General features: G+C 40.6%; 1 protein-coding gene across 4 annotated transcripts in view; it reads left to right on the top strand.

Moving 5' to 3' along the window:
• Positions 1-502: 502 nt before the first annotated feature.
• STAT6 (signal transducer and activator of transcription 6) overlaps positions 503-24019 on the top strand; it is an 85257-nt gene continuing 61740 nt past the window's right edge. For 2 of the 4 annotated variants that reach the window (XM_067464238.1, XM_060763016.2), the window contains exon 1: positions 504-790. The gene's annotated coding sequence lies outside the window, so the exon portion shown is untranslated. Of the gene's footprint in view, positions 791-15029; positions 15103-24019 lie in introns of all 4 variants that reach the window. The other 2 variants (XM_067464237.1, XM_067464239.1) reach the window with 2 other exon arrangements.

Here is a 24019-nt window from a genome sequence, read left to right as displayed (position 1 = left end):
TGGAAGGCGCTGAACAGACTGCGCTCTGTAACCACAAGATGCAGAGCCAACCTTCAGAAATGGGGCTACAAAGTGGAATCCTCGACATGCGAGTGCGGAGAAGAGCAAACCACTGACCACTTGCTGCAATGCAACCTGAGCCCTGCCACATGCACAATGGAGGACCTCCTTGCAGCAACACCAGAGGCACTCCAAGTGGCCAGGTACTGGTCAAAGGACATTTAATCAACTAGCAAGCTTGCAAACTTTGTGTTTTGTCTGTTTGTTTTGTTTAAAATGTAATACAAATGTTCTGGTTGTTCCTGACACAATACATAAATAAATAAAGCTGACCCTGATGGTTTCCTGTCTGGAATGATTTTACAATTCCTGAACAATAGACTTTTCCAGTGAGAAGGGAACAAAACACAAAATGCCCCGCCGGCTTTTGGGAAAAGGCAGTCCTGGGGTTTCCAGGTGATGCTGAGAATTAAGCGGAAAGCGGGGGAGTCCAAGGCAAAGACTCGGCTCTGCGAATGCCTAGGCCGGCCCAGGGCTGGCCCTTCCCTCTTCCTGGATTAGACGTACATCAGAATTGCTTCATCAAAGAAACACTTTCACTTGTGAGTCAGTGGCTCTGTGACGCTTGCGAGTGTTTCTCTCTTCCTTTCAACCATTCGCCCTCTCTTCTCCGCCCCAGTCGCGACCGGGAATCGACTCAGAAGCGGGCAGCTCCTTGGCAGGATTAAACCCCAAGGAGTTCAGAAACAGAAGGAGGCAGGAGAGCGAAGGGATCACCGGCTCCTTAAAGGTACAGAGACAGCTTGGGATGTGTCTACATTGTCGAATTAATGCTTGAATTGCTGTGACATCACAGGAGTTGCAGAAAGCTAAAGACCTTGGAAGCTATGTATTGTCGAAGGCTTTCATGGCTGGAATCACTGGTTTGATGTAGGTTTTTTGGGCTATATGGCCATGTTCTAGAGGCATTCTCTCCTGACGTTTCGCCTGCATCTGTGGCAGGCATCTTCAGAGGTTGTGGGGTCAAAAGACTCTCAGGATTCCATAGCACTGAGTTAAAGTGCTGTCAAGCTGCATTCCTGCTACAGTGTAGATGCATCTATAGTTATTACGCTAGTTACATTATTGTTTTGCTTTCCCCCTCAAACAGCTCACAACCTCTGAGGATGCTTGACATAGATGCAGGTGAAACATCAGGAGAGAATGCCTCTAGAACATGGCCATATAGCCCGAAAAATCTACAATACCTTGGAAACTTCTGTTATTCCATAACATTGAGCCATCAATGAAAGTGCTCTGGAGCTACAGTGTCCAGGCTTCTTTTGTTTCATGAGTTACATTGTTTGCTTATTTCCAAATCTGTAATTTCTATAGATGCATCTACACCAGTGGTTCTCAACCTGAAGTCCCCAGATGTTTTTTGCCTACAACTCCCAGAAATCCCAGCCAGATTACCAGCTGTTAGGATTTCTGGGAGTTGAAGACCAAAAACATCTGGGGACCCCAGGTTGAGAACCACCGATCTACACTGTAGCAGGAATGCAGCTTGACAGCACTTTAACTCAGTGCTATGGGTTCCTGAGACTTGTAGTTTTACAAGTCTTTTGACCTCACAATCTCTGAATATGCCTGCCGCAGATATGGGCGAAACGTCAGGAGAGAATGCTTCTGGAACATGGCCATACAGCCTGGAAAACTCACAGCAACCCTCTTTTGCCTTCTCTGCCCAAAAGTGCTGCTGCCTCACTACGATTCCCAGGATTCCATAGCATTGAGCCATGGCAGCTAAAGTGGTGTCAGGCTGCATTAAATCTACAGTCTAGATCAGGAATGGGCAAACTTTGACCTTCCAGGTGTTTTGGACTTCAGCTCCCACAATTCCTGGCTGTTAGGAGCTGTGGGAGTTGAAATCCAAATCACCTGGAGGGCTGAAGTTTGCCCATCCTTCAAAGGATGTCATTGATTGAATCAGATGTGGTTGGTAGGAGAGATATGAAGCAATACAGCTGGTGTTGGGTGCAACTTGTATACAGTGTGGGGTCAGATGAAATCAGCTGGGGCTGAAGGGGTTTCCGTGCTGAAGTACTTGGTGGAAAAGGAAAGGCTGAGTCTGAAAACATAAACGGAAGCTTTCTAGAGTGGAAAGAGAAGCTGAATCACAATGTAAAAAAAGCCCTGCAGTACCTTTTGGAAAGAAACAGCAACATTGCTGTTATGTGTTTCCGATTTATGGTGACTCTATTGCAGTGGTTCCCAACTTGTGGGCTGCGGCCCACTGGTGGGCCAGAAGACCTAAAGTAAAGTCTGTGGTCCTAGATTATTAAATATGGTTTTCTGTGGATGAGCAGATGGCAACTACTGGATGGCATATGTACTGTATCAGAAACTAGAGTTGATGTGGTCTATCCAATGCAATTTTCTGAATCAGCACTCCAAATGACTAAACCAAATCTAAAGTTGACTAAAAACTGATTTGTAGCCCTTTTGGAACTAATGTTTGAGAGTGGTCCCTGGTCAAGTGGTCCCTGATCAAAATAAGGTTGGGAACCACTGCCCTAAGGGCACCCTATCACTTTTTTTCCCTGACAAGCTTTGTTTAGAGGGTGTGTAGCTTTTGCTGCCCCCCCCCTTTTTTTTTGCCCAAACAACCACACCACGCTGGTTCTCAGTTATAACATTGGGTATATTTTATAGAGATGCAAGTGATAAACATTTCAAGGGGCCAGTTTCCGGATAAATTATCATTTATAATTTCAGTTTCAAATACCGCTGCTATTGCGGATGAGAGTCCCAGCTGATGAGCATGCTTTCTTTATCCTGTTATCATGTATACATGCACATCTGCTTATTTTAGGGGGAATTCCAGAAATGTTGCTGTGTTAGCAAGTCTGTTTACAGAACACTGCAGTGATCCCAAACAGGACATGAACATATTAGTTGGTGGCAATTTCTGCATGGGATACTCTCCCCTCCTCCACACCAGATTGGGTACCATCTGCCCATTCTTCCAATTAAAAGTATGCTGAAGATATACCCAACCATGGCAAAATTCGGGTGTAAATTATTATTTTTTTCAGTCCACATATTTTTCACATTGCAGTAACATAAAACTTCAGTCGAGTGCTTAGAAATCTGGACCACACTTGGCATGCACACCCAACATGGCTAACTTTGAATACTGTGGAGACCAAATACTGTCAGGGTTTGGTGGGAATTGACCTTGAATTTTGGGAGTTATAGTTCACTTCAATCCAACCAACATTGGATCTTGACCAGACTTGACATGCATATCCAACATGACCCACTTTGAATTCTTGCAGCATTTGGGGTGAGTTGAGCCATAATTATGGGAGTTGCTATTCACTCACGTTATACATTTTCTAATGGGGCCATTCATAAAAACCCAAACAAACAATGACTACTTCTAATATTTATCATTACAAAAGACCTTACCTGGGCATCAGCAGGCATCTAAGATAATGGCAAATGAAAGAGTCTAGACAGGAAAGATTTTCCCTGCAAATAACTTGCTCCTATTTTTATCTCATTAGAGTTTTTTAATCGTTTTATCCTGTACATGTGGCCCGCCCATTGTTACTGTGATTGTGTTTATTGGAATGTTACTGTATGATTGTGTTTATAATTTTTTTCTTTCCTTTCTTTTATGTAATTCTGATGATGTTGTTTATTGTATTGTCGAAGGCTTTCATGGCCAGAATCACTGGGTTGTTGTAGGTTTTTCCGGGCTATATGGCCATGTTCTGGAGGCAGACCTCACTACCTCTGAGGATGCTTGCCATAGATGCAGGCGAAACGTCAGGAGAAAAATTGCCTCCAGAGCATGGCCATATAGCCCGGAAAAACCTACAACAACCCGATGTTGTTTATTGTTTATGATTTGGTTTTATCTTGTTGTAATATGTTGTCTGGGCTTGGCCCCATGTCAGCCGCTCCGAGTCCTCATTGGGGAGATGGTGGCGGGGTATAAATAAAGATTATTATTATTATTATTATTATTATTATTATTATTATTTTCAAGATCTCACTCTCTGCTGGAAGCATTATCCCCAACCTATTGCTACCTGCCTCTGTACCCATTTAGGCAAATCTTTCCAGTATAATTCCTCTTCCTCCTCTGCATTTATATTAAAAATAATAATGTAAAATATTGTGCATCGATTCCATTAATTTTATATTGTATACTTCATGATTGTTGGACAGTTCCATGAAGTTTTTAGTTGTAACTGGTTTGTCAAAAACTCATAAGTAAACAGGTCGTCTTGTGCCACCTAAAAGACTGAGGCACAGATTCTGTGCACACTGTTGCAATTGTTGTTGCTGTTTTGTGTATTTTCAGGTGGTTTCTGACTTATGACAACCCTATGGTGGTTTCTTCACAAGCTCGTTTAGAAGTCTTTGCCTTAGCTGTAGGCAGGTCCCCTTAAATTCAGTGGGAGTCATGGTTTAGCAAGCATGCACTGGATCACACTCTGACATATTTATTCCTGCATTGGTAGATCCAGATTCTGGAATGGAAGTGTTAATGATTCTTCTAAGAGTAGTTGTATTATGGGAAATATCTTCAATATTACGTTTTTCCTGAATAGTCAAGCAATGTGAGACACTGCAGCCATTGACACGGTAAGGCATATAACACAAAGAAATTCAACCCAATCAAATGGGCTCAGTTAGTTTCAATATCATTCCTCCCCTGCTAGCAGGCACTCACGAGCAATAAGCATGAGCAAGACTGATATTAGAAAAACATGTCTATATGGGGGATATTAGAAAAACATGTTTATATGGGATAACCACAGCTACACAGCTTTAATAACTTCTCTATTTTGTTCTTATGTTCACTTACGTTATTGCCTTATTTTATTGCATTGTTATTTTTGCTGTTTTGCATTCATTATATTGTAATTGCATTATCAGGCTTGACCTCATGTAAGCTGCCCCGAGTCCCCTTTGGTGGGGTATAAATAAAGATTATTATTAATAATAATATTATCATTATCATTATTATTACCATACAACTCCCATGTTACGCCAGCTCCACTGGCTGCCAGTTTGCTACCAGGCACAATTCAAAGTGCTGGCTTTGGCCTATAAAGCCTTAAACAGCTCTGGCCCAAATTACCTGTCCAGGCACATCTCTCCCTATGAACTATCACAAAGATTAAGAACCTCCAGGGAGGCCCTGCTTTCCATCCCGCCACAGGCACGATTGGTGGGGATGAGAGACAGGGCCTTCTCAGTGATTGCTCCCCAGCTATGGAACTCCCTTCTTGGTGAGATCAGGTTGGCCCCCTCTCTCCTGTCCTTTAGAAGGATGGTAAAAACTTGGCTGTGGGACCAAACTTTTGGGGCAGGGCAATAAAGCAGCAATAGGAAAGATTACCAGGCCTATTAGATTTGACGTGGATGACTGGGGCGGTTTTAAATGGTGTATTTTAATATTTTGATAAATGTTTTTAATGTTTATGTATGTATATCAGAATTTGTGTCCCGGCATTGAATGTTTGCCATATATATGCCCTGAGTCCCCTTCGGGGTGAGAAGGGCGGAATATAAATGTTTTCAATAAATAAATAAATAAATAAATTTTGTATTGGGGTGTCAGTAACTGCATTTTTAATTTGTTTATGAATACTAGATGGAGGAGCATTTCTATAAGGAAATGAATTTGAAGCCAGGGATTTTGAGGAAGTCGGCAGCCTTGACCAGAATATGCTATTTTAAAGTCCACTTTGGCAACAAGAGTGCAATAAGTAGAGTACCTCTCAGGGAATACCTGATAAGCAGAAACAAAGGCGGCTTTGTCATGGAAGCAACTTACAGGTTGCCAAGGAAAATGTTTATAACTCTGTTGTGTGCACGTGTGCACAAGCATATGCATGCCAGTATTACCAAATTTTCAAAACAGTAAAAGGGACAAGTGAGATCCATGACATGAAGCACTGGCCACCAGAAAGTACTTATTAACAACCCCATGTCCTAATGAAAATATTGACTTCAAGTTCATTTAACCATGTATTTTTCAGTTAAAGTATTATCCACATAAATTAAGCAGTTATATATCCCTCCATATATAACTTCTTAATACAGATCTTTTCACAAGAAAAATGCTGAGGCAAGTGAACCTTGACCAGAGTTCGCAAGGTTTTCAAAATTATATATTTGTAGAATTTGTAGGTTCAGGAAAATCCAGAGCAAGTACGAAATAATGTTTCCAAACACAGTGGCATCCATATTTGAAATACATAGAAGCACATTTAAAACACAAACATAACTAAATTAATACTGACAGTTTAAAGGACAGAGTTAAAATCCTAGCATGAACCCAAGCCCTAGCGGTAATAAACCCAAACCAAATGAGTCATTAGAGATTTCAAAAATATGAAGTCTGACTAGTTTACTAATGATGATAATCTACCTTAGTAGCAACAATTATTGTAAGAAGTACAGTAAAAATAATGGCCCAATTCCTGTCATTAGTTTTGACTAGAATAAGCCTGGTGGTGCAGCAGGTTAAACAGCTCAGCTGCTGAACTTGCTGACTGAAAGGTTGGTGGTTTGAATCTGGGGAGTGGGGTGAGCTTCTGCTGTTAGCTCCAGCTTCTGCCAACCTAGAAGTTCAAAAACATACAAATGTGAGTAGATCAATAGGTACTGCTTTTGCAGGAAGGGAACGGCACTCCATACAGTCATGGCAGCCACATGACCTTGGAGGCACCTATGGACAATGCCGGGCGCTTTGGCTTAGAAATGGAGATGAGCACCCCCCCCCCCCCCCGCCCAAGTTGGTCACGACTAGACTTAATGTCAAGAGGAAAACCTTTACCTTAAACTAAGCCTGTTGAATCAGTTGGAGTAATCCATCCAAGTCATTATTCAACAATTGCTTGAATGGGATTACTCTAATTGGGATTAACCAACAGGATGCCAGTCACTGAATGTGAAGCTAGTTGGGATTAATATGCCAAATTGCTTCAAAGAGCTGTGTCCAAAGCAAGGAAAGGGAATTACAATTAAATATTAGGAGGATGTTTCTTTAGTAGGAATTATTTGATATTGGAATGGATAGTCTTGAAAGTTGCAGATTCTCCTTTGTTGGTAAATTTTAAACTGAGGCTGTTCCTCTTTCAGGAATGCCATAGTTTCAAGATGTGTGAATATAATTTCTATGGGAAAGGAGGGATATTAATTTTAATCCTTTTGATAACACTCTTGTTTGAGTGTTGAGCATCCCATTGCATTATATTATGTATAAAAATAGTAAAGAGGAAATGTTAACTTTCCAGGTAGTTCTGTCAAAATAAATCTTTGCAGAAGCAAGTTTCCCTGAATCCAGTAGACATTGCTCCTATAGAACCGCAATCCAAAACAGTTATATTTGTTAAAAATGACAGAAAAGCACATATTTAAACAATCCATGGTCTATTGGGGAATGTGGAGAGGATGAGCGAGCTTTCCTGTGTTGCAGTGGAGATGGAGAATCTCACAGGATGTATTGCGAAAGAGTCTGAATGCACTTTCTGTTTCCTAGAAATGACAGGGAATCTGGAAATGGCCTTATAAATGCTGATTTGTCACCTGCTTTATAGCTGTCAATAAACTAAGTCTCTGGAAGGGCCTGGTTAGTTTGAAAAAGCAACTGAAACAGAGTCCAATATTTGTCATCCCACTTAGAGCCTTGGGGTAATGGGGTGAGAGTGAGATTGTCAATATTGTTGGTTTTTTTTAGTAATACAGTGACTGACATTAATATTAATTTTTAAAGTAGGCTCATGTAACAAAACTTACAACTAAGAAGTGGCAATAAGTTGCCATTTTTCTGTAAAAAGTATTACTTTGTAAAAACAATTAATGCCAAGTAATATAGGTATCCTAAACAGCCTTCCTCCAGACCATGTACTGGCTCAGTAGTGCCTTGATACTTTACACTGACACTCCCTCATTCTGTCCATTGAGGAAAAACTTTCACTCTTCCAATGAGAGTTTGTTGGAGTGTATTATGCCAATTTCTTTTTCTTTCTTTTTTACTTTATACAATAATGTAAATCCTGATACAGAAAATAATTATTTCTTCTTAAACAAATATCATAATTTATTTTTCTTTTTTTACCTATCCTTCCCTTCTATCGCTTCTTCTACATTTTCATCCACCTCATTGAACCAATTACTCTTTTTCAAATTAGTTCTTTTGTTGCTTGATGCTTGTCTATTATTGTTATATTGTTTTATGCTTTTTAAATTGTATTTTGTTTTTGCTTTGCTTTTAATTGTATGTTCCCTGGGCATAGTGAAAGGTTTGGGTGCACCCTTTGTGACAACAGCTAACAGTAAGCCGCCCCGAGTGTCCCTTCGGGGAGATGGAGGCGGGGTAGAAAAATAAAGTTTCTTCTTCTTTCCTCCTCCTCCTCCTCCTCTTCCTCCTCCTTTTCCTCCTCCTCCTCCTCCTCCTTTTCCTCCTTCTCCTTTCCCCAAATCATGAAGTTATTAACCTTACCACTGTTAAATCAACATAATTATATAATTATGGATCATCTTCCAAATAATTACATGTTGTTTATATATTAATAATGACTTCCAATACTTGTTTTTTCCAAAATCAACATCTTTTATGTCCCCTCTTGCTACCATTACTTTATATGTTAACCACATTTCTAGCCTTGTAGGACTTAAATTAGGTATTACGAAATCTTTATTTTACATATTTTTATTTTCACTTTCCAATACAGAAATTAATAATAGTAGACTGTTTAGCTCAACATTTAACTTATTTAACCATCCTAATCCATCCCCCAGAATCTAAACTCCGGGGAGATGGAGGCAAGGTACAAAAATAAAGTTGTTGTTGTTATTATTATTTGAAACACAACAAGATGAATCCACAGCAAACAAGATCACTCTGCTGGCTGTTGTATAGGATCACACGTCGGACACTTCCCAAGTGTCTAGGACTGTGTGATGTATCAGCGAATAATGTGTGCAGATCCCAGTAGGGTGGCCTTTTGCAGCTGGCAGATGGTAATCTTGTCAGTGCTGATAATTATTTTTATGTGCAGGCCAAGGTCTTTAGGCACTGCACCCACTGGAACTACCTTGACTGGCTTGGGCCAGAATCTTTGCAGTTCCATCTTTAAATCTTTGTATCGTGTCAGCTTTTCTAGTTGTTTCTCTTCAATCCTGCTGTCGCCTGGGATTGCAACATCAACGATCCATACATTGTTTATTATTATTATTATTACATTTTGAACATTAGCCACATATGGTTCTTATCACTAATTTTGCAACAGCATTGCTAACATAGCTTTGGCACTGATCTCCAAGAGTATGAGTGGACAATTAAACAATTTATGAATATTTGAAATAATTTTCTCTGATCTGGGTAAATATTGATTTTAGGGTGATGTTTGCTGATTTGTTCTCTCGTGGTTTTCCCATTATTTTTATACCCAGATCTAACTCCCAGACAAGCCTCATGCCTTTAGATTTGGCAAATTCTGCTTCTTGCATTATTTGATATAGTTTTAAAGTTTTACTTTAGCTTTCTTTATGCTGCCATTGCAATGTATTCCAAACAGAATTAAAACTCTCAGGAATGTCCATACTCTTGCAGTCTCAAATACAATTTTGTAAAGATATTTATGGTTTCATTTATGTTTTTGTTCTCCTTTTGTATGCTTTTTTATCTTTCTAGTATGAGTACACACTTGAAAATTATTCTGTTGTTTTGTCGAAGGTTTTCATGGCTGGAATCACTGGGTTGCTGTAAGTTTTTTGGGCTGAATGGCCATGTTCCAGAAGCATTCTCCCCTGACATTTTGCCTGCATCTATGGCAGGCATCCTCAGAGGTTATGAGGTCTGTTCTGTTGTTTATTGAGAGACTAGGTGTGGCCCAGCTAGGAGCCACAGCACACTCTTTTAAAAGTAGGGTGGTGAATTGGGAAGAATATTGAACTTCTCTTTTGGTTTGTAGAAACAGGTTCCAGAAAGGAAAGTAATGGAAGCTAAAAGCAACCTTGGCACTGCTGCAATTGTATTCTGATACTCGTTCTACTGGCGCATTATGAAATACTTTTTATGTTTATATAATGAAGTCTGTGGCAAAACCTTGTATTTGTCTAACTCTGTTATTTGCATTGAACACGATGTTACCTCGTGTGCTTGTTCTGTGTAAAAAAAGTCTGAACTCTGCAGGTGATGTAGAATTAAACACAAATGTTGGGGAGGTTGTTTTATTTTTTCTTGTCTTGCACAACTCCTTCTTGCCATGTGTTGGTGTGGTAAAACATGGAGCTCATATTGGTGTGCTGTTTGCTTTTTTTAAAATTGTGTCAGAAGTGACTTGACAAACTGCAAGTCACTTCTGGTATGAGAGAATTGGCTGTCTGCAGAGACGTTGCCCAGGGGATGGCCGGATGCATTACCATTCTGTGAGAGGCTTCTCCCATGTCCCCTCATAGGAAGCTGGAGCTGACAGGCAGGAGTTCACCTCTTCTTATGGATTTGAACTGCAGACCTTCAGGTCAGCAGTTCAGCCATCACAAGGGTTTAATCCATTGTGCCACTGCAGCTCTTTTGCTATTTTCTGAAACCTTGTTTGGCACAACCACTCTGTCTTGTGATTCAGGTTGGGGGCATTTCCCATACATTGGTAATCCTAACATTTCAGCCATAAAGGCTAGAAATGTGTTATACATAGAATCCAAAGTGAACATGTACTGACTGAAACTGAAAATAACATTACTAATTATCACCATGGGGCTATCTGTAGCCAAAGGAAATGTGAGATCAAAACATCATATTGAGATTTATCTTGCAGGAAGAGGCAGCTTCCATTAGCAGAATTATATTCTAAAAACACAGATTCAGAGTTTAACTTCAGACATGGTAGGATTCAATCAGTCCACAAGAGAAAGTTAGATTTTGTCCCTAGTGGTCAATTAGTAGTCCTATTCCTACAAAAAGGTTCAGATGCATGCTTTTGAATAGGTTAGAAGCTCTTTTTACACAAGTAAAAGAGCATGGCTTCCTGAATACAGGGTGAAGGGAGATGTTTATATACAGACTCATCAAGCCCCAACCAACACGCTTCCCACTGCATTCACCCATATTTTGTTGTCCTACTCACTGCTCTTATCAACAAAGTAGTGGTCTTTCAAAAAAGTACAAAATTGTGTTTACTCTGCAAACCATATTTAGTTCTTTTTAAAAACTATTACTTATCTCTTCTGCCTGTCTTGATTGTATTTCTGCACTTAAAATGTGAAATAGTTAAAGATTCACTATACTTGGACCCAGCCATTAATTGCAATAGAGAGTGAGGTCAAGAAATCTAAAGAAGACTAAACATTGGAGGGTAGCCATGAAGTAACCTCAAGTGTATATAAGCATTAAATACCAAAGCCAGAATTATTTAGGGCATAGTATTACCCATATTTATGCATGACTAGCCATCCCCTGCCACGCATTGCTGTGGCCCACTCTGGTGGTCATGGGGGTTCTGTGTGGGAGGTTTGGCCCAATTCTATCGTTGGTGGAGTTCAGAATGCTCTGTGATTCTAGGTGAACTATAAATCCCAGCAACTGCAACTCCCAAATGTCAAGCTGCTATTTTCCCCAAACTCCACCAGTGTTCACATTTGGGCATATTGAGTATTCGTGTAGAGTTTGGTCCAGATCCATCATTGTTTGAGTCCACAGTGAGTCAAGATGTCCAGCAGAGCTAACAGGGACACACTCCCCCTGTCGAGCTCCCGGGAAAGATCATCTACCAAGGCGACCAAGGCTGTCTCAGTCCCATGTCCCAGTCTAAACAAGACTGTGCCGGATCTAGATAATCCATAACTGAAACTGAAGGAAGTCGAATTTGAAACAAAAGGACAAAATACACAATAAGAAGTGCAGCCCTGGAAATGCTAAGAATAGAAATAGGGGAGAAATAAACAACCTGAAAACTTGAGATTTTAGGATACCTGCAAAGCACCCTTGATAAAGACATCAGGAGGACAAGGTATTGTAGCTTAGAGGAGGTAGCTGTACCTGAGAGCCGATTTAAGTAGGAAATAACCCTAGTGGAAATTGTAACTTGGAACCATAGTCTGGTTTTGTTGTCCACCATCAAGGAGGATGAATGCATGGAGCCCTGGAAATGACTTTTGGAACTACTGCCTAAAGCCAGGGTGAAGAAGACTACTATAGTTAAGGTTGTTAGATCAGGCACATCCCAGGCCATGAGTCTTCACAGCCAGAACATGAGATCAAAGGATGATACCTAGTAATGTCACAGGGGAGGCAGGTTTTTGTGGCATTATAAAGAGGTCTTTAACTATGATTATCCATCAGCCACATAGTTGTACAATATATGCTATTCAGTAAACATAGTCTAACAAATAAGGAGGATTATTCATATTATATTTAGTGAATGTGAATGTGTGCATGCAAAGTTTTTAGGCAGTTCTCCTGTTCTGGCTTTGTACCCAAATTCCTTCTTGCTATATGCCCAGGTTTCCTCATTTTCCTGTGCTTGCGTTCACATCTAGACTCTGACATCGATTTTCAGCCATTTCCATAGAGCCTTCTTTTTTATTATTCAGGAGTTATAATCAAATAGTGTTTTGGCAAAGTTATACTAGTTAAACATTAAGGTCATTTGATTTTGTGCAAACATTCCATTTTGCCCCACATGATCTTTGTTGAATTTGCTTCTTGAAGATTAACTGGTTCCTTAACATTATGCGTACAAACTGCTAAGCAGAAAGCATTTCACTTTAGAAAATCAAGGATTAGTTAAAGCTGTTCTGAGAAGTGGGAAGTCCTTGATAATTCTGGGAGTTCCTAGAAAATATTTTGTGATGATTAAACATCAGATGAAACTTCAGAATAAAAATAGTTTCTACAGAAACAAAATCTTTTTCTCATCTGGAGAAGCTCATAGATGAGTAGTTTGAGTCTACCTGTCCCTCTAATAGTGTTATTTTTTAACCTTTCTGATTTTGCCTATTTGGGACATCCTGCCTCCAGCATCTCTTCAACCTGATATCACATGGGAACAATCATTAAAGTGCTATGAAAGACTTTGAGACTGGTGGGACTGAATCCAGTGGTTTAAATAGCTAGAACTAAGTCCTTCAGAGAAGAGTTTTAAATTTGAAATTTTCAACATTCTCAATCTTTTCTTTCTGAGTAAAACTTTTTATCAATGTGGAGAGATCTAGATAGTCTCTGTCTTTCTCACACTCTTCAGGCTCAGCATAGCTAAGCACTCAATGTGCTTTGGGGCTGATAGAATAGCCAGGACCAACTTTTTCACCATTACATTCCTATACAATGCAATGCTACCCCTCTATTCTGCCTTGGTCAGACCACACCTGGAATACTGTTTCCAATTCTGGGCACCACAACTTAAGGGAGATGTCAACAAGCTGGAACATGTCCAGAAGAGGGCAACTAAAATGATCAAGGGTCTAGATAGCTGACCATGTTTAGCCTGCAGAAGAGAAGGCTGAGAGGAGACATGATGGCCATGTATAAATATATGACGGGAAGTCATAGTGTGGAAGCAGTAGGATCAGGCCCGTAGTCAGGATTTCGTTTCGGGGGGGGCTGAATTTTTTTTCAGGGGGGATTCGGGGGGGCTGAGTTTCGGGGGGGGGGGGGCTAAGTCTGAGTGAAAGAGGGTCTACCCTAGCAAACCTTTTGTATCATTACCCCAATACCCCCATGCATATGGGATATATTGAGTATGGTGATCAGATCATGATATGAATAAACATAACAGTTTAAATAATGCACCAGTAAGGCCTTTTCGCGAACCACCATGAGAATTTGGGGGGGGGGGGGGCTGAAGCCTGAGTAGGATCGTTTTCTCCTCAGGAAAGGAGATTCCCCCCAAACATGAGGAAGAACTTCCTAACTGTGAGACCTGTTCAGCAGTCTCACAGTTGAAGACTGCTGAACACAGTTGGCAAAGAGTACCACTGTTTAGCAGTGGTACTCTTTGCCATGGTGTCACGTTTCCAGGGTTCTGCTAGTATGTAGGCAGAGGTGAACCAAAACAAACACTCAGCTTGTGTCAAACTGTTTAATTAAAGCAGCACTTACTATCTGGCTGTTTTCATAGTCCAAAAGATAAAACATAAAGGTAGCACTCAGTTACAGAATATAAAACAAAGAGTGATAGCAAACGCTGATGCAGGTTCTAGAAAACATCGTAGTCAAAAAGGTCCAATCCAGTAGTCAAATGCCAAAGTTCAATGAGTAAACTCAGTGATCAAGAATCTATACTGTATTCAATAGTCCAGAGATACAAGGTTCCAGGGTTCCAAGAATTCAAGAAACAGGTCAGGATACTGAAAATCCCCAAACCTGGGACATGCAACAGGCTTCCTCCGAAGATCCAAATTTCTGATCCCACAAGACAACACCGGCTGCCTCCCGTTGCAAAGATGAGCAATTTTGATCATAGTTGAGCTGACAAGATGACAGCAGTTCAATACTGTTACTCACTGTCTTCAGTTTCGGCCATCATAACATATGCCTTTTTGGCTGCTTTTATAACCATTACTATTAAAAATGATAAAAAATTGATAAAAAACACAATCCCCTGAAAATAGTCTTGATTATTGCTCTAAAGTAACAAGTGTGTATTTAAGGAAGGAAAAGTGGTAAAAGTAATTCTATTAGATATTTAAAACAGCCATGTTATCATCTTATTACTATAAAAGGTAATGTGTTATGACTAACATTTTTATTAAATGTTTTTTTCCAAGAATTGGATCTTAGTCTGGGTCTTTGAAGTGAAAATCCTCTCCTCTTAAGGAGATCTGAAAGGCATTAAGCAAAATTTCAGAGCCACTGTTAGAAGAAAAGAGAAGAGGCAGTGCCTTTTTCTGCTGATGAAAGCAAAATATTGATGATAACCACCCTTAAAAGATAAAAGAGGAAACTGGCAGGAAGCTGTAGTAGCTTTACCAGGGTGTGGCTGCAGAGATTTTTAAATCTTGTCCTTTCTCTATAGCATACGTGTTGGCTGTAAATCCCAGGACAATGAGAGCCACTTCTGTTGGTTGATCTTTTATGTGAATACCTTTGTAAGTACCCAACTTTTTGGTTTTCATTCTGTGAAGCATTGGTTTTCAACCTTTGGTTCTCCTGATGTTCTTGGACTTCAATTCTCATAATCCCCAAACAGCACACCCAATGCTCAGTAATTTGCATAATTGAAGTCCAAAGCACCTGGGCATCCTGGCTGGAAGATTCAGGAAGTTGTAGTCTTCAATGATTTCTCCAAATTCCGATTGAGAGCCACACACAATTTGTCCTAAGATGTGTGATACCAATTGCCTCATCACGGTTATATTTCTTTCCTTTTTAAGAAAAGCAGAAAGAGAGACAGGGAGGGAAAACAGCTCATTCCCACCATGCCTGAAGAGAAGGAATTTGGGCAGAAGCAGAAATAACTGACAAGTGTAGGTAGTTATTGGAAGACCAAAAAAGCAGCAGTTGCTAAAAGACTTTCCTCTGTAGAACTGGGGAAGAAGCAGGATGCCAACTTTCATATTTACTTATCTCAGTGGTTCCCAACCTTTTTAAAACCAGTGACCACTTGACCAGGGACCATCTTGACCAGGGACCACTCTCCAACATTAGTATCAAAAGGATTACAAATCAGTTTTTGGTCAATTTTAGATTTGGTTTGGTTATCTGGAGTGCTGATTCAGAAAATGGCATTGGATAGACCACATCAGGTCTAGTTTCTGATACAGAACATATGCCATCCAGTAGTCGTCATCTGCTCACCCACTGAAAACCATATTTAATAATCTAGAGCTAATGTGCTAGGTGTAATCTTTCATGGATGGTCATGCTCTCCTCTTCCCAATATCCCAATTGCTGCGGCACTATAAGAAGGTTTCGCAAGACCAGTCGCTCTCATTGCTGCATGGTTTTGAGGCAGCAGTGTAGTAATGGTGAGGCCATGGACCATATTTTCATTCTTGCAGACCACTGGTGGTCTATAGACCACAGGTTGGGAACCAGTTACTTATCTGGAGAAAGATGTAGGCATCTGGGATTAAGAAGGTTGAAAATGGGCATGTGGCATGCATGGTCTTCCAGCTGTTGCCAGTCCACAAATTCTATTACTCCTCGCTGCTCATTACATTGTCGAACCTTAGTAACCCCCCCCCCCCCTCAAATAAAGATTTGTAGTTTTTAATTACTTTCTTTGAACTTTCGAAGCTTCGGAAGTTGGGAACAGTCTGCCCTCTCCATGGTGGCATTCCCTTCCATGGGTGCTAGGCTGGCCCCTTCCCTGCTCTCCTTTCACCAGAACCTCTTTGTTTAAGAAAACTTTTAATGTGTAGGTAGGGTGACTTCTTATTTTGTTGCCTTCTTATTTAATTATTTTTAGCTTTTTATGTCTTTTAAAGGCTTTCACACTGTTTAGTGAGATGATTTGTAATTGCCACCAAAGGCCCTCCCTCCAATGCATCTATCTATCTAGCTAGCTAGATAAATATCTATCTACATAATAAAAGTGAAAATACGTATGTGTGTGTGTGTGTGTGGCTGTGGTGCCCACTTAAACAGACAAACTCCTGCCTCCACAAACAGCTGTAGCTGCCACCAGCCAGGAGCCACCAAAGGCCCTCCCTCCAATGATATTGCGGGTTATAGAGAGCACTGTGAAGATGTACAAGAGCGGCCAACCACTGCCAATACCATACTGCCCACAGCCCAAGTGAATGCTTTCATACGGGGACAATTCCATCCTAGGTTTTATGTGTTTCCTCCACCACAGACATCCCAGTGTTTCTTTCACTCTCAATTGGTGTGGAGTTTGCATGACCCCACCCACTAACTCTCCTTTAACCCTTTCCTATTTTTTGCTATGGCACACAGCAAACAGAGGAATTGATCAAGAACTAAACATACTAGAGAGTTTTGGGGAGAATTCACCATAATTTATAGGAGATGTAGGTACTGTGATATAGAGTTCACCTGCAATCTAGGAGTATGCTGAACTCCACCAACAATGGACCTGAAACTAACTTGACACTCAGAACTCCCATGACCAACAAAAACTATTGGAGGTCTTTGGAGGAATTTTAAAGGAGCGCACTATGAACCCAAACAATGATGGATCTGGACCAAACTTGACATGCATATCCAATATGCCCAAATTTGAACACTGGTGGGTTTTTGAGGGGAATTGGCCTGGACATTTTGGAGTTGTAGGTACTGAGATTTATAGTCCACCTGCAAACAATGAGCACTTGGAATTCCACCGAAGATGGAATTGGACCAAACTTGGCACACAGAGTCCCCATGACAGGCAAAAAATACTGGAGGTCGTTTAATCAATATGATGTGCTGTCAGGTATGCTGTATGTTAACCAGCAATATTTGCATCCAAAGCAAATCTGCTTCTGCTTGGATCTGTTGAGAATTAAAAAAAATAACATTATAAACTGGGGTCTCTTTCAGACAGATCCTATACCCCAGGATCTGATCCAAGGTTTTCTGTTTATCCCAGATTATCTGGCAGTGTGGACACATATAATCCAGAAAGCAGAAAACCTGGGATCAGATCCTGGGGTATAGGGCCTGTCTGGAAGGGCCCTGAGAATCAACAGAACCACCTGATTCCTCTCATGGAATGCCCCTCATCTTGTTAGTGATGATTAGGGTCAATATGAATGAAGCCAAACTGCTGCTAAGGGAGCAATAATCGTGTTCAAGAGAACTTCAAGTTTTCCAGAAGTAGATCACAACAAATTTAGAGTAAAGTCCCTAAGGGGGGATGCTTGCCAAAAGAAAAATAGCACAAAGAGAACTGAATATCAAAGGAGCACAGGATATTGTTTATTAGTTGGAAAATAAAATAAAGCAATTTTGAGATATGGAATGCTCTGTTTGAACACTTTGCAATTTATAGAGTCCTTGAGTAGGGAACATGGCGGGCTTTCCAAAACACTTCTGCTTGATGGGGATGCCCACAATAGTCTTTATGGAGACCAAATCATTTTATTTCCATGGTTTGTTTCTGACAGACTTAAAAAGTGGACCACATGTGATAGGGCCACAGAATGGTTCTGAAAGTAAGTAATATCTTTCTACTGCTGAAGCTAAGAAGATCTGGGTACCATCTACACTACCATATAATGCAATTTCATAATTATATGGCAGTGTAAACAGGGCTCCAACCTTATAGGCAGACAAAATTGGGAAACTTACTAGCCATCATACGCAAACCAACTGTTTGAAGTTAAAGTGAGTCAAAAGAATAAATATTTATCCAGTTTGGAAAGAAAAAAACACCTTATAACATTTGTAATGTAGCTAAAAATGGTGACATACAGGTACTCAGGAAAACTTAGATATCCATACTCTCACAAAGACTCTCACAAAGTCCAACAACCTGGACTTAAGGCTCTCTATACAATTACTACATAGCATTTCCAATGCATGCAGTGTAATCCCGGTGGGCTGTAGTTTGATCAGAGGCACCATATGCAGTGTGTGGGTTTCTAAAGGGTCCTTCCTAAATTGCAAATCCTGGGATTTTATGGGAATCGTAGTATTAATCATATGGTATAAAAGGACACTTCAATAGCATTCTTGAGTCAGGATTGGGTATTTCCCTCATGTAGCTTCAGCCAGATGTTAGTTTTGATGGCACAATGCGTTAAACCCTTGTGCTGGCTAAACTGCTGACCTGAAGGTTGATGGTTCAAATACACGAGACGGGGTGAGCGCCCATCTGTCAGCTCCAGCTTCATATGCAGGGATATGAGAGAAGTCTCCCACAGGATGGTAATACATCCAGGCCGCATATAGCCTCTGCAGATTGCCAATTCTCTCACACCAGAAGCGACTTGCAGTTTCTCAAGTTGCTTCTGACGCAATAAAAGAAATTGGGATGGAAGTGGTACGTAGAGTTACTGCTCCATCTCTGTTTGACACTTAGCTTCTCTCTTGCTCACTCCCCTCCCAACATACTTACTTGCTGCATCAGAGGAGTGAAAGTAGAGAAGGATAGTACTAAGGAGTGAAGTTTCACTTCTCCCTGCATGGTGGATGGGGATTTTAGGAGAGAAAAATGTGATAATAATGGCTGTTGTAATGAGCTTTTAGGATTCCCCTGTCTTGATGCAATACCTGGCCAGAGCCCAAAACTACTTGAAGAAAGAAAAAGTGCATCCTGGTTGCCCTGCCTAGTGATGTTTCCTACTGTGATATTCACAGCGGGGGGGAAAAACACTTCTCATGGATTGCCATTTACTTTCTGGCTATGGCTGTTGAAAAGTAGCTAGAGGGCCAGAGATGCCCCCTCTCCAATCTAGATTTTGTTAATGATCGTCTTTGACAATTAATAGCCTGCAGTGTCTCAGAAATAGGGTGATTCTCTGTCACTAACCCTGCTCATCTTCTTTCCTCACTTCCAATCTGCTAATCCTAGTTCAGCATTTCTCAACCTGAGGGTCACGACCCTGGGGGGGGGGGGGGTCATGAAGGGGTGGCAGAGTGGTTACCAAAGACAGTCAGAAGACACAGTCTTTTCTGTTGGCAGTGGGGGTTCTGTGTGGGAAGTTTGGCCCAATTCTAGTGTTGGTGGGGTTCCGAATGCTCTTTGATTGTAGGTGAACTATAAATCCCAACCTCTACAACTCCCAAATGTCAAAGTCTATTTTCCCCCAAACTCCACCAGTGTTCACATTTGGGCATATTGAGTATTTGCATAGAGTTTGGTCCAGATCCATCATTGTTTGAGTCCACAGTGCTCTTTGGATGTAGGTTAACTACAACTCCAAAACTCAAGGTTAATGCCCATCAAACTCTTCCAGTATTTTCTGTTGGTCATGGAGTTCTGTGTTCCAAGTTTGGTTCAATTCCATCATTGGTGGAGTTCAGAATGCTCTTTGATTGTAGGTGAGCTATAAATCCCAGCAACTACAATTCCCAAGTGACAAAATCAATAACCCCCCCCCCCCCCCACCAGTATTCAAATTTGGGCATATCAGGTATTTGTGCCAAATTAGATCCAGTGAATGAAAATACATCCTGCATATCAGATATTTACATTACGATTCATAACAGTAGCAAAATTACAGTTATGAAGTAGCAACGAAAACAATGTTATGGTTGGGGGTCACCATAACATAAGGAATGGTAAGAAGAGGTTGTGGCATTAGGAAGGTTAAGAAACACTGTCCTAGTTGGTCACATTTTCAATGTGGGGAGTACTATGAAGTACATGGAATATTTGCCTTGGGATAATAAGAAGTCCACATGTGCCTAGTGGCTATGCCTTGTTTTACATGAAGGGATCTTCCCCTCACAGACCTAAGCCATATTAACAGGGTTTCTTCCAAATGATTCTGAGAAGAGGAAAATATCTTGGAGGTTGGCTATAATGTCCTTCAGCAGCAGAAATATGTAGATGAGACAGTGACTGTATCACAGCAGGAGAAGAAATGTAGAAGAGTGGGACTTTCCTAACCATATCTTCATCTTTCTCCTAATCTACAATAGTTCTTCACCAGATCATACACAAAATGCCTGGCAACTGTGACATAACAGTTCACACATGAAAGTGAGGCCAAGCAACATCAGAGTGTGTTCAAGACAGCAAAGGCTACCAAGGAAGAAGTACACCCAAGCTATGAAAGACTGCAAATTGTTGCTTTTGCCTGAGCCCATTAGGAAAAGCAAAATTCTGGCTTCTCCTTATCTTCCTGCTAAATTAATTGAGTGCAGTGCACTTCTGCATGTTGAAATTTGGTTTACAACAATGGAAGTCAACTGAAGATAAAGGCAGAGAGCCAGTGTGATGTAGTTCTTTGAGTTTTGGACTGGGGCTCTGAATGAACAGAATCTGAATCTTTGCCTTGGGAATAAATCATTCCATGGAAACCTTATGATAGGTTCATCCGAGGATCTCCTTAAGTCAGAAACAAACTGACAGCATACAAAAACAACAATAATATTGGGGACAGTGGGAGAAATAGGAGGAGGAGAGAGACTGAGACATCCTACAAGCCGCTGCAAAAGGGGAATAATAGAGGATGAATCAAGGCTATGCCTGCCAAAGGAGAACAATTGGAGGGTACGCAATTTCACAGGAACACTCAACACAAATCCCATCTTTATTGGGTAAAGAACGGCAATAGGGAAAATGTGTTGTGTTCCTTCAAGTCATTTACAAGTTATGATGACCCTAAGACAAACTTTATCACTGAATTTTCTTGGCTAGATTTGTTCAGAGGAGACTTGCTTTTGTTGTCCTTTGAGGCTGAGACAATGTGATTTGCTCATAGTTACCCAGTGGGTTTCCATGGCTGAGTTGAGATTTGAACCTTAAATTCCAGAGTCGTAGTCCAACACTCAAACCACCCTGGCTTTATCCTAACAGGGAAAATACAGGGTTCTAGATGACTAGCTGCATTCCTGTTTGCATTTACATTGCAATATATTATAAAGGTAAAGGTAGAGGTAGTCCACTGACATTAAGTCCAGTCATGTCTGACTCTGGGGTATGGTGCTCATCTCCATTTCTAAGCCGAAGAGCCAGCGTTGTCCGTAGACACCTCCAACAATATATTATACAGATCATCAAAGCAGATAATCCACAATATCTTCTTTGAAGTGGATTATATGTGTCTACATTGCCATATAATCCGTTCAAAGTAGATAATCTGGATTTTAAATGGCAGTGTAGAAGGGACATGAGAGGCCATCCAGACAGGACCATATCCTGGGAACTGTCATGGTTTTACTGGAGGTAAAACTACAATTATTCAGAACAAAACAACTTTTCTTTTGTTTTTTCTGAATTAATTAAATGCCTGGTAAGATCCAGATCTTAAGGTAAGATCCAGTTCTTACCAGGTATGGGCCCTGTGGGGACGGGATACTGGAACCATGTCACATGATTCCCAGGCCCAATCCCAAAAGACAAAGAGGGTACATGCCCCCCTCTGCCCAATCCCCAAATTTCCCTCTAAATGTAAAGTAAAAAGTATCTGGCTACGATAAGTTCCCTCCTCGTGCCCTCCGGGCATGAAGAAATAATGTGCCAGCTGATGCGGGCAGGGTGAGGGGTGAGGACGGATTTTTCTCCTCATCCCCCTTCTCCTGGTACTAACTTAAGGAACTTATGGTGCCCATGTACTTTTTACTTTACTTTTGCAGGGCTTTGCTTTGATCTTAATTGGGATGGCATGTAGCCACCCCCCCCCCCCCGAAAGCCTGAGTGTTTTGGGCTGCGTGGGGACTGAAATCCACACCAAAGGGGGGAGTTAAAAACCTGCTTTGGCATAGATTTTAGTCCTGTCTAAAATCTCAGGAAGTGCCCAGAGTGAATGCAATCGTTTCTGGAGGAAGGTTTGGGGAGTGTCTGCTGGCTGCACAAAAGCTTACCATACTATTGCTTTGGAACTGAATTAGTGTACTCTTGTCTTAGTTTGGCTACCATCGCTGGAAGGATCCAAAAGGTTCTCAGGAGGCCTTCTGGAGACCTTCCACTACACATTGAGAACAAAGCCACTGAAGTAACATGGAATCTTTATTTTTTCATTGTTTTCATATTCCTTTGTGAGAAATAAAACAAGTGAGAATTTTTTAAACCCATCTGTTATTAATTAGCAAATTTAACAGAAATCAATGTCTAACATATTTTAAATTCGCTTGCCAATTTCATATTATGACAATATATATGCTGTTAAGTCTACAAGTTTCAATGGGACATTCTTCCTTGATTTGCAGTATTGTATTTAGTTTTGATTTGTTGATTGCTTTGTGTGATACTTCCTAGCTGCCATGACAAGGCTTTTGCAAGGAGTCCCTTAATCACTAGTGTAATTATTTAGAAAAATGAAATTTATCAGAAAGTGAGCGAATGGAGGGGGAGGGGGAATAAATTAGAAGGGCTAGTATTTTTTCCCAACTGTAGTTAGTTGTCTTTATTGATCGTATTCAAGTTGTTAAAAGCTATGATTTTTAAAAATTGGCCTCAGTGTAATGGGAACATTTACATAATTCAAATTGCAGCATCTTATTCTTTTTTAATCCTTGGAACTTATGGAGTTTTTAGACAATCATGATGGTAGACAGTAAGTGTTTTTGGACTAATGACTTTTGATAAGCAAGGTGATAACTGAAGTTCGAAATGAACAAATCCTGCTGTTTGCATATAGCAATGTCTCTCAATCTTCCTAATGCCACGATTCCTTAATACAGTTTCTCATGTTGTGGTGACCCCCAACCATAAAATTATTCTCGTTGCTACTTCATAACTGTAATTTTACTACTATTATGAATCATAACGTAAATAATATCTGATATGAAGGATGTATTTTCATTCACCGGACCAAATTTGGCACAAATACCCAGGATGCCAACATTTGGATACTAGTGGGATTGGGAGGGGATTGATTTTGTTACTTGGGAGTTGTACTTGCTGGGATTTATAGCTCACCTACACTCAAAGAGCATTCTGAACAATGATGGAATTGAACCAAACTTGGCACACAGAACTCCCATGACCAACAGAAAATACTGGAAGAGTTTGATGGGCATTAACCTTGAGTTTTGGAGTTGTAGTTCACTTTTGATCCAGAGAGCACTGTGGACCCAAACAATGATGGATCTGGACCAAACTTGACACAAATACTCAATATGTCCAAATGTCAACACTGGTGGAGTTTGGGGAAAATAGATCTTGAGATTTCAGAGTTGTAGTTGCTGGGATTTATAGTTCACCTACAATCAAAATGCATTGTGAACTCCACCAACTATAGAATTGGGCCAAACTTCCCACACAGAACCCGCATGACCAGCAGAGAATGCACAAAATTGCTACAAAAAAGACAAAACTTCCATTTCTGAGCATACTAAAGCTATCAAATATTAGAAGAATTAGGGAAGGCAAACTCCTGCAGTGCTGGATTCATGGGCATTTTCTTTCCACACATTGATGGTCTTTGGTGACCCTTGTGACCGCCC

The sequence above is a fragment of the Anolis sagrei genome, chromosome 2, assembly GCF_037176765.1.
Source record: "Anolis sagrei isolate rAnoSag1 chromosome 2, rAnoSag1.mat, whole genome shotgun sequence".
Classification (NCBI taxonomy): Eukaryota; Metazoa; Chordata; class Lepidosauria; order Squamata; family Dactyloidae; genus Anolis; species Anolis sagrei.
Note: the sequence above shows the minus strand (reverse complement) of the source record. Positions and strands in the feature narration are given on the sequence as shown.